This window comes from Camelus dromedarius, chromosome 20 (assembly GCF_036321535.1).
Source record: "Camelus dromedarius isolate mCamDro1 chromosome 20, mCamDro1.pat, whole genome shotgun sequence".
In the NCBI taxonomy this organism is placed as follows: domain Eukaryota; kingdom Metazoa; phylum Chordata; class Mammalia; order Artiodactyla; family Camelidae; genus Camelus; species Camelus dromedarius.
In genome coordinates this window covers 30,128,822-30,140,553 of record NC_087455.1, presented here as the reverse complement: position 1 = coordinate 30,140,553, position 11,732 = coordinate 30,128,822, and positions in this window count along the sequence as shown.

Below are 11,732 nucleotides of genomic sequence, written 5' to 3'. Positions count from 1 at the left end.
AAATCAGTGAATAAATGGAGTGTATGAGGAGAAACTGGGTACATACCTAGTTTCAAAATACTCCTTACAAAATATTTATTAATTACAAAGGGAAAAACAGCAACTTTATAATGTCAGAGACCAGCTCAGTCCAGTGTTCAAAATGAACATCATCTGTCATGGGGCAGATGGAAACTGTGGGCACCTGATGGGATGTAATGAGAAGACAGCAGCGCCAGTTCTCTGCCATTTCCACCAAAAATATACTTACTCTCAATCTGATAGCAAGGAGATGTCAGGCGAGCCGGAATCGAGGGGTATGCTGCAGAATGACTGGTCTGTCACGTCCAAAGTGTCCATGTCAGGAAGATTGAGAGCAGACTGGAGAAATTGCCCCAAATTGAAGGAGACGAAAGGGCATGACAACCAAATATAACACATGCTTTTAAACTAGACCTTTTTGCTATAAAGGAAGTGACTGAAACCACTGGAGGAACTTACGTGGGGTCCGAGGATTAGATGGTAGTAATGTATCAGTACCTCAGTACCATTGACCATAGTATTATGGTTCTGTAGGAAAATGTCCTTGTTTATAGGACACAAACATGACAGTGTTCAGGGTAAGGGGCATCAGGTTGGCAACTTAACTCTCAAATGCTTTAGAAAAAAATGTTTTTGTACTGTTTCCAACTTTTCTGTAACTTGTGATTGTTTCAAAGTAAAAATGTGAAATTGATTTTAAAATTTGTATGCTCAGCAGCAAATAGCAGGACATGTCATCTGGCTATTCACTGAACACCTACGATGTGCCAGGTACTAAAACTAGAGAGGATCCTCCGTAAGGAGCCCGCCGCTAGGTGCCCTTGCAGAGGGACAGAGCTGACTCTGTGACCTGCTTTTTCTACTTTGCTGACGTCACCTCATCCAGGATCCTAGCACTAGGGGTGGATTTCAGCACAAATCCCTGAATCTCCGTCACTGCCCCTGGTTGTTACCCCTGCTGTTGTCACCACATCTTCCCCTTCACATAGCCAAAGCCCTTCCCAACAGCTGAGAAAAGGAAAATAAGGAGGAAGGAAATTATATGTAGGTTTGTTTGAAAGTCATAACAGTCATAGTATAAATTCAAGACATTTCATTTTATTAAGACACTAGTGGTCCACATTTTAAGACTTACTCTGATTTTGCAGAGCGTTTGAAGACTTTTTCCCTTTGTTTGGGGATCAACATGAAAACACTGATTAGACCGCAATTATGAATAATTGATATTGTCTCGGGAGTTTGAGGTTTGTTCTAAAACATTACATTGGGTTGTAGTTCGCTGGTGGCCTTAGCAGAGCAGTTGTCACTGCAGTGTGTGATTTCCTACTTGTTGCATTTTCTGTAATTCAAAGGTCTGGTCACAAGCTTGTTTCTTCATAACAGCCAAAGACTGAAAAGCCAAGATTCCGTCAATGATAGGATGAATACATTGTGGTATATTCATACAATGGAATGCCGTAAGTAAAGCAGGCCAACTTCTGCTACACACAGTACAGATACATCTCACATAATGTTGGACAAAAGAAGCCAAGCACAGGAGTCCACTATGTGCGAATTCATTTAGATGATGTTCAGAAACAGCCAACACAAATGTACAACGAGAGAGGTTGGGAAAGGGTTTAATTTTGGGAGGGGGTGTTGCATATTAATTGAGAGGTGGTGCAAGGGAGCCTTCTAGGGTACTGAAAATGTTCTGCATCTTGGTGTGGGTGGTGATTATAAATACTGGCTAAAATTCACAAAGATGTACTCTTCAGATTTTTGCATGCAATTAAAAAATTGAATTCATTTAAAAATAAAATCTGACTGTAGAAAAAACAACAAAACCTCAAGGCAGGGCATGAGGTAATATTCCTAGATTGCCAGGTAGCAAAGATGTGATTAGAAGGAAAGACACCAAAGATATCTTGTTAACAGTATGCTACAGGTCTTCCAGCTGCACTCACACATGATAAATACACCATCTCTCCACAAGTCCATTGGCTTGTTTCTTCTTGGGGAAAGCTGGGACAGGATTCATGTTTATACCCAAAAACCACAAAACATACGTATTGCTCATCTATAACTTAACTAAAATTTATTTGGCATATAACATTGTATAAATTTAAGGTGTACAATGTGTTCATTTAATACACTTATGTGTTGTATGATTGCCATTGTAGTGGCATCTCTATCATGTTACATAATTATCATTTCTTTTCAGTGGTGGGAAACATTAAGTTTTAGTCTCTTAGCAAGTTTTATGAGAATACATTATTGTTGTCTATGTTTGCTATGCTGTGCGTTAGATCTCTAGGACTTATTTATTACTAGTTATAAGTTTTTACCCTTAAACGGTGTCTGTCCTATCCCCTGCCCCCATCCCCTGGTAACCACCATGTTACTCTATTGGCTTTTAAAAAAATTATTTAATTTCATATTGATGTATAATTGGCATGTAACACTGTATATTTTTTAATTTCAGAAAGTTTAAAAAAGCCAAACATGAATTTGCTGTGTGCTGGCAACTATTTACAAAGCATTGGCACTGGATTACAAGAGATCTAGAGATGATATAACGTATATGGGAGGATGTGCATGGGTAATAAGCAAAAAGTATGACATTTCATGAGACTTGAGCCATTGAGGCTTTTGGTATTGAAGGTAGGTCCAGGAACCAACCCGCCAGACAACGGAGGGAGTACTGCACTACATTTTCTTGATCCATTCATCCATATCTCAGCTGCTGTAAATAAAGCTGCAGTGAACATGAGGGTACATATATCTTTTCAAGTGAACATTTTCATTTCCTTTGGATGAGTACCCAGAAGTGGAATTGCTAGATCATATGATAGTGCTATTTTTAATTTTTCAAGGAACGTCCATAATGTTTTCCATAGTGGCTGCACCAATTTACATTTCCACCAAGAGTGCGTAAGTCTTCCCTTTTCTCCACATCCTCCCAACACTTGCTGTTTCTTGTCTTTTTGATAATAGCCATTCTAACAAGTCAGGTGATACTTCATTGTGGTTTGATTTTCATTTTCTTGATTAGTGATGTTGAGCACCTTTTCATATACCTGCTGGCTATCTATATGTCTGCTTTGCAAAAACATCTTTGGGATTCTCTGCCCAATAATTAATTAAACTTACATTTTTTGTATGAGTCCTTTATATATTTTGAGTGTTAACCCATCATCAAATATATGATCTGCAAATATTTCTCCCATTGCCTTTTCATTTTGTTGTCTCCTTTGCTGTGCAGAACCTTTTTAGTTTGCGGTAGCCCCACTTGTTTATTTTTGCTTCTGTTGCCTCTGCTTTTGGTGTCACATCCAAAATGTCATTACTAAGACCAAAGTTAAGAAGCTTACCACCCGTTTTCCTCCAGGAGTTTGACGGTTTGGGTCTTACACTTAAGTTTTTAATCCATTTTTTAAGTTAATTTTGAGGTATGGTGTAAGATGGTGGTTTAGTTTTATTCTTTTGCATGTGGCTGTCCAGTTTTCCCAACACCATTTATAGAAAAGACTGCCCTTTCCCGTACTGTATATTCTTGGCTCCTGTGTCCTAAATTAATTGACCATATACGCATAGATTTATTTCTGGGCTCTCAGTTCTGTTCTGTTGACCTCTGGCTTTGGCACAAAAATACACATACTGTTTTAATTATAGACATTTGTAATATGGTTTGAAATCAGAGCACATGAAGCCTCCAGCTTTGTTCTTTTTCAAGATTGCTTTACCAATTTGGTGGCTTTTTTTTTTTTTTTTTTTACTGGTTCTATACAAATTTTTGAATTGTTTTTTTCTATTTCTGTGACAAATGCCCTTGAAGTTTTTACAGGAATTTCTTTGGGTAGCATGGGCACCTTAAAGATCCATGAGCATGGAATATCTTTCCACTTATTTTTATCTTAATTTCTGTCCTCAGTGTCTTATAGTTTTCACTATACAGCTCTTTAACCTCTTTAGTTAAATTTATTCTTTCCAATGCAATTGTAAATGGAATTATTTTCTTAATTTCTCTTTCTCATAGTTGATTATTAGTGTATAGAATCTTAGTTACAACAGTTTTTTTGTGGTGTCTTTAAGGTTTTCTATGCATAATATGTCAAATAGTGACACTTTCACTTCTTGCTTTCCACTTGGACGCATTTTATTTTTCTTGCCTAACTGCTGTGGTTAGAACTTCCAGTACTACATTGAAAAAAGTGGGGATGGTGTCTTTGAGTTTATTGATTCACCTAGTCTGCTGTTCAACCCCTCTAGTGTATTTTTCAGTCCAGTTATTTACATTTTTCAGCCCTGTGATCTCTACTTGGTACTATCCTGTATTTCCTATCTCTTTGTTGACGTTCTCACTGTCTTCATCCATTCTTCTCCAGAATTTGGTGAGCACCTTTATAACCGTTATTTTGAACTCTGTACAAGATAAATCATTTATTCTCATTTCATTAATGACTTTTTCTGAAGTTTTATCTTCTTTTGGAACAGCTCATCCTGTTTAGTTTCCTTGACACTGTGTTAATTTCTGTGTGTTAGATAAAGCAGCCACCTCTCCCTGTCTTGAAGGAGTGGTCTTGTGTAGGAGATGAGTCCTATCCTTCAACCTTGCCCTCTCTCTTCATTGTCTCTCAAAACTTTGTGGTTGTCGAAGCAGCCTATTTTATTTTTCATGGCTCCCAGCAGTTGAGGGTATGTCAAGACCTGTCAGTATTCCAAAGGGAAAGATCTCTTTCAGTACCTATATTCAGCCTGACTGAAAGCTGAAAGCTAGATTTCTTGTGGTCACCACTTACATGGAATATCTTTTTCCATCCTTTCACTTTGAGCCTCTATGTCTTCAGGGCTGAGAGTCTCCTTTAGAGATACACATACATTCGAGTCTTTTTTTAATACATCCAGCCACTTGGCGTTTTGATTGGTGAAGTCAACCCACTTATATTTAGAGTGATTATTGACATGCTAGGACTTACTACTGCCATCTCAGTTAGACTTGTTCTGTATCTCCCTTGCTTTTCCCCTCCATTTCTGCCTACCTTTGTAAATCGGTGATTTTTCCGTGGTGGAATGCTCTGTCTCCGCGTTCCCCATTTTTTGTTTCCTGAATCTACTCTAGATTTTTTGCTTTGTGGTTACCATGAGGCTTACTTAAAACATCTCATAGATAAAATATTCCATTTTATGCTGATAGCAACTTATCTTCATGTCTATACAGGGTTCCACCCTTTTATTCCTCCCCTTTGAGATATATATATTTTATGTGTATATATATATATATTTTAATATTTTATTTATTTTGTTTTGGGGGTAGTTATTAGGTTTATTTATTTACTTACATATTTTAATGCAGGTACTGGGGATTGAATCCAGGACCTCATGCATGCTAAGCATGCACTCTACCACTGAGCTATACCATCCCTGCTCCCCTTTTGTATTTTTGATAATTTACCTTTTATGCAATGTTATCTATTAACAAATTATAGTACCTACTATTTTTAATACTCTTTCCCCTTAACCTGTATACTGTAGTTAAATGGTTAACACACTATTCTAATACTTAGTTTTCTAATGTAACCTTCATTAGGATGTTGTATGCTTTCATATATTTTCATCTCTCTATTTAGCATATTTTAATTTCAGCTTAAAGAACTCCTTTTCAGTATTTCTTGCAAGGCAGGCCTAATGGTGCTGAACTTGCTCAGCTTTTGTTTGTCTGGAAGAGTATTTTGCCTTCATTTCTGAAGGGTAATTTTGCCTGATGAAGTATTCTTGGCTGGCATTTCTTATTTTTCAACACTTTGAACATGTCATTCCACTCACTCCTGGCCTGTAGTTTTTGCTGAGAATCTGCAGCTACCCTAATGGGGGTTCCTTTGTAGGTTACTTTTTTTCTCCCTGGCTGTCTTTAAGGTCCTTTATCATTGACTTCTGAGTTTCATAATAATGTGTCTTGGAGGTCTTTTTGTATTGAAATAATAGGGTGTTCTACTAGCATTGTGGGCTGTATGTGCAAGTCCTCAGGTCTGGCGAGTTCTCAGCTATTATTTCCTTAAATAATCTCTGTTGTCTTCCGTCTCTTTCTGGTACACCCATTATTCTTACATTTGCCTTTCATATTGAATTCAAAAGCTCTCATAGGGTTTCTTCATTCTTTTTAGACCTTAGTTCTCTCTCATCTTCTAACAGAATCATTACCATATTCTTCTTCAGGTCACTTACCCTCTCTTCCATCTGGTCTGCCCTGTTCCTAACGCTCTCTACTGCATTCTTCATGCATCTGTTCATTTAACGCTTCAGCTACAGAACTTTTTTGGTTCTTTTTTAATGACTGAAGTATCTTGGTAAAGAACTCCTTGTGTTTGTTAATTTTATTCCTGAGTTCATTGAATTATGAGTTTTCCTGTAGCTCACTGAATTTCTTCATCAAAGCTATTTTGAATTCTTTATCAGTTAGATGTCAATATTCTGTGCCTTGCGTTTAGTTGGTGGAGAATTTTGTGTGTGTGATACCGTATTTCCTGGATTTTTCATGTTTGTAGGTATGCACTCCAGTTTTTGCATCTGAAGCAGCAGTCATCTTCTTAACTAGGGTTTTATGTCCTCTTTGGTTCTTAAAATTCAACAGGCTGGTTATTAGAATCCTTTCTTTTGTATTCCAGGCAGCTCTATAGCTCAAGATTGTGGTTCTCTCCTTTGCCCACTGAGCTCGGCCTGTTATGTGTGTCTACTGGAGCGGGCTCTTGGGATGCATTCAGGAGTGTGCACAAGGAGTTGGTAGCAGAGTGGGGTGGAAGTGAGTTTGGCATTTGGGGCAGTGGGGGGCGCCTACAGCCTGGCTGGAAGTGGGGGGTGGGGATCCTTGAGTTGGATAGGCTCTTAAGTTTGTGGGTGGACTTCCTGCTGAAGTCCTGAAACAGACATCAGGAAATGAATTTCTTTAATGCCCTTTGATATTCTTACATGCTTCCTTACCTTTCTTTTTCCTTTCTCCATCATGAAGTTCCCAACTCAGAAATCTGGGTGCTGCTAGAGAGAAACGGGTTTCTCCAGCCAAACCCCGCACAACTGTGGTAGCCGGGCATTCACCACTTTTGCTTCCACCTACCTCCTCTGTGAGTGAGGTCCCCACTTCTGTTAGAGGTTGCCACTGCTACCACCGAAAGCCCAGCCCCTTGCAGTGCCCTCCTGGGGAGGGGGCTGCCCTCGTGAGTGCTTCCCTCTTCTCCGCATCCAAACTCATCTCTGTGTCTACGCTACTCTGATGGTGTGTGGGAATCTCCCCTCAGGCAGGCTGACTTCCTCCAGTTTGCTCTTGCTCATGGGTATCTGCCCAGTTTTGCACTCTCCTGGCTCTTTTTACCCCCATCATGGCAAGTGCTGGTGGAGGAGGGGCAGGATCACCAGCCTGTGGATTGGCAGCGCTTACTAAGGACCTGTGAATTTTGGCACAGGTAGGCTGGTGTGCCCCTTAATATGCAGAGGCACTTCTGTTACAGATGTCTAGTTAGTTGTTATAAAAGGAGACAAAAGAGGGATGACTTAAGACAACCATGATTCTCCTGACATCACTTTAGTGATCTGAGACCAAGTGAAAACTAAGTTTAAATGAGAAGGAAAAAACCAAAACTGTCCTTTAAAATTAATATCCATTAATATAACTGGTAAAGAAAATATAAAGAATTCCTTCTGTTGGATTTCTTTTAGCATAAAGGACTAGCAAAAGAAATAAAAGCTAAACTAAAACAAAGTTAAAGTTAATAGCAGATTTTGGAGTCAGAGACTGGAGTTGTAGATTTGGCTTTGCCACTTACTAGCAGTATGTGTTAGTTAAAAAGAACATACCTAATTTGTTGAAAATTTCTTCTTTGGCAACAGCAATTGGCATTGTATCTAACGTATTTGTTGATAGCTGTTGAGAAAAGATTGATATCTTCCTAACTGGCAAAGAAGTACAATGTGTGATCAAAAGGTTAATTCTACAAGTTTTATAAAAACTCTTATGATAATTAAAAGGTCTTAGTTAAGTCCATTTGTGAATTCCGAGACCCTAGAATAAGAATGTGAACAAGCTCCAAAAATGTCACAGGGTTGCTAAAGGAAATGTCTGAGATTCCAAGGCAATCTAAGATGCTAAGAAGGGAAAATATTCTGATCCAGAATTTTTAAGCTCAGCTTGGTTAAAGACATCATTTGAAATTTTTTTCTAAGTGATGACTTTCTCTTTCCCTTAGTTTTTGACTGTCCTAAAATGGGACAACAAAAAACCATCTGTTCTGGCTTACTACCACTGCGCTTTGTACACCTGTCATTCCATCTCCCGGCCCTAGGCTGAAGGTAGCCCCATTACTTGAATTTATGGAACTTCACTTTTTCATAATTCACAGGCTGTTTACACAAAGCCTAACAGCATGAACTGCAGAGCCTGTAGATCTGGATTCAAATCCCAACTTCACCACTTACTATGTGACTCTGGGTAAGTCACTAACCTTCTTGAAGCTTTTGTTTCCGTACCTGTAAAATGGGAATATATTATTGACCCAATCTCACAGGGTGGTTTTAAGAATTAAATGAAATAGTGCCTGTAAAAGACTTCACTGGATAAGTAAACACGTAGCACATGTTCAATACTCAAAAGCAAGCTTTTCAATGTTTAAAAAAAATTGTTTTGAACAATGCCCCACCTGTCTTAAGAATACCTGTTGTTCACAGGTGCCCGTAACTGCCATCTCTTGGTGCACACGAGCCCCATTCCTATCACAGATGGTATTGTAAATAATCACCAACATTTTGTAAGTGATTACCTACAAAAAATTAGATCTATTTAACTATTAAGTTTAAAGATTGAAAGGATGTATTTAGCACCTAACTCATTTTACATTACTGTAACTTTTATGCTGTTACTTCAGAAAATGGTCATGCCTTTGATTTCAGTAGTTTGGGAAATATTAACATTTGGGGGATGACACATATTCAGAATACTTTAGAATGTCAGTCTGGTATGTTTACTCGGCAATTTGAAAATGAGAATAAAATATTCCAAGCACCACACTCATTTCACTTGCGGCTGGGGTTATTTTGAAACAAAACCCCATCACCAACCACAAATCCATCTGCTTATATATACCTTATCAACGGTTATTTTGTGGAATCTAAAAAGTACTCTTGTAATGTGAAGAGCTTTTTCTCTACAGAATGTTATTGCAGGCTAATGAATAACCTATGTTTTTTCACATTTTCTGGGGGCACTGTTAATAACAGTAAATAAATCATTTTTCTATCTTTATAGATAATCCCCCCAAATTTGCCATGATTGTGGATAGGTAAAAAAAGCAACACCTAAAATTTGAGTCACCCCCATATACTGCCGTGTGTATACACAGCACTTGTAACTAGGTAATTGAGAACACATAGCGAAATCTGAGATGTATCAAAGTAACTAACAACCCTTAAATTTAGATGGTCTGGGATAGGTTATATTCAGACGAGAGTGGGTCACTAGAAAGAGGGAGACAGGAATCCATCCGTGTAGCACTGGTCTCCAGCAGAGCAGCATGCACTGGACCATCACAGCTGGACGGTGCTGGCCACTGTGTTGGCCAGCTCCACCCACCTTGCTTCCAACTTGAACCAAACTTCTGGTTTTACTTTGTCTCCATGAGAACTGGTCTTACAGGGAGAATGCACTTACTAAACAACAGTACCCAGATCCTCTTCAAAGTCATTTACTCACTGCAAATGAATAGGGACCATAGTTTTACATCAAAAGAATAAGCGAATTTCAAAGTACTCTCCAAAACGTCACTCATTTGTGATCCATTAGCTTGACAGGACAGAAAGAAGCATAATCAAAGGTAGCATCCTGTAAACAAGGCACATCACTGTAGCTTATTTCATCCACACAAGGTACGTGCTGAACTAAAGAAAAGGAGATTCTAGGCTAAAAAAGCAGTCTCCCAGTGGCCATTATACCTACTACCCACAGAAAAAATATTTCAATTTAGTCTGTCTCAAATCTTCCAATAGAAGCAGCCATACACGTGCCTTGTAAGCTGTGGTAGTAGTGTCTGCTGCTTTATTCTGCTTCATCTCAGATGCTGCACAAAGCTGGATGGTTTAAAATAAACTATTGTAGACTATGAGCCATATGTTTATCAGATACAACTAGTCAGTTCTCGTTAATTGTGGCAGTTATGTTTCGTGAAGTCTTGCTAACAGTGACATTGGTAAACACTGACTCATTGGCCCTAAGGGAAATAACAGGGTTTTGTCCAGTAAGCCTGTCACATTTTCACAATAGATACATAGCTTTAAGTGTTTCTAATGACACCTTATTTAGTATGTATTAACACGGAACCCATAGCTAACAGCTCTCCAACTTATGCTCAAATGAAGCTTATCTAACATTTTATCCAAAGGACATCACAGCCTTCAGCACAGTATGATTTGGGGGCCACTTAAATAATCTGTGTCTGTCACACACACACACCCACAAAACAGTTAAGGATGTGGCACTAATCAGACCTCGAAAAGGGTACTTGTTTATATAAAATAAGGCAGGCTTTTTTTACTTCAGCTGGGAAACATGTTCGTTTCAGGTGACACAAATTTTTCAGTGCTCTCTGCGTGTTCGCAAATGACTGAAATCTATTCTTTGCACTGACTTTGGGGGTTACAAAAATTTTAGTGAGTAGCTGGATTTGCAAATACAGAATCAAGTAAGATCAACTGTTTTTTCCTAAATCAATTACAATGTATAGTTTTGTTGGCTCCTCCTAACAGTTTGCTACCTCTAAGAAAACACATTTCAAAAACAGATGGAGACGGTGCATCTTCGTTTTTATCACACAAGAAATACGAATTCCAACTATCCAACGTAAAGCCAGCTACTGTCTGTGCAAACCCTATCTGCAACACTAGACTTGGAATGGTTTTCAACCGTGAGAACTTTAGTCTAAGACACTTTAAAAGCTGTATCTACAAAGTCTGCTCCTTTAAAACCAGGGCTTGAATGATTTGTCCTAAAATTTTAAGAAGTACAGAATATACTTCTCTGCCTTTCTAAAGCACTGAGGAAAGCTTTCTTGGTGACTCAGAAAAATTGTTTTTATCTCAACGAACTGCCAGCCCCTTAAAGGGCAAGACTGTGGTCAGGCAAAATACAAAATGATCATTACAATGCCTACTAGGTGCACCGATTTAAGCCATGGGGTACCAGGTGGGACTTGTGTGTGTCCCAAGTTTTAAAAGAAGCCAAAGTGAAAAGCACTCCATAAACAGGAGCATTGAAAGGCTTCATCATGCAGGGAGGGCTGCCACTGTCACAGCCAAGGCTGTACTTGGATTTCTCTGCTCCCAAAGGTTAGAGTTAGTACTGAGATAATTCTAGCATGGTGATTAGATAATCAGATGTGCAATTTAGAAAGCTACCTCTGGCAGTGTATGTGTGTGAGAATGGAACAGAGATTAAAACTAGACCATTCTCAAAAGTGCATTAAAAAAGCCAGGGTATCTGTTTTATGCAGATATCCTGGGCCCCAGTCCTGATCTTCTAAATCCATTCTCCAGATGTAGAAGTACTTTGGATAAGGTATTAGACTGAGATAAGTCACAATCATCAACTATCAAGTTAAAGGTCTTTTAAAAAGTAAGGCTTAAAACTAATCCTAACTTTGGTACATTTAATACAGCTAGTCTTTGGTATAATTTTTATATTACCTACACCCACC